The sequence below is a fragment of the Piliocolobus tephrosceles genome, chromosome Y (genome assembly GCF_002776525.5).
Source record: "Piliocolobus tephrosceles isolate RC106 chromosome Y, ASM277652v3, whole genome shotgun sequence".
Classification (NCBI taxonomy): Eukaryota; Metazoa; Chordata; class Mammalia; order Primates; family Cercopithecidae; genus Piliocolobus; species Piliocolobus tephrosceles.
The window spans coordinates 21,345,299-21,345,690 of record NC_045456.1 but is presented as its reverse complement, the minus strand read 5'-3'; positions in this window follow the sequence as shown (position 1 = coordinate 21,345,690).

Below are 392 nucleotides of genomic sequence, written 5' to 3'. Positions count from 1 at the left end.
AGCACAGGGAGCCCCTTTTCTTTTTGTCGGGGAGGGTCTTAGGACCTGCCCAGAGCGATCAAGCTGCGATTTCAGTTTCTCAAAACTTGGTGTTTGAAATGTCTGTTCCGGATGCTGGACTTGTTCTCTAAGTTTGGAACGGGAATGCTAAATGGGCCCTTCTTTCTTCTTTTATTACTATGATTATTGTTATTTTGAGATAGGGTCTCACTCTGTCGTCCAGGCTGGAGTGCAATGGTGCGATCTTGGCTCACTGCAACCTCTGCCTCCTGGGTTCACGCGATTCTCCTGCCTCAGCCTCCCGAGTAGCTGGAATTACAGGCGCCCCCACCACGCCCGGCTAGTTCCAATTGTTATTTTTATCTTTGTTCATTTCATGAGACTGCTGTTGA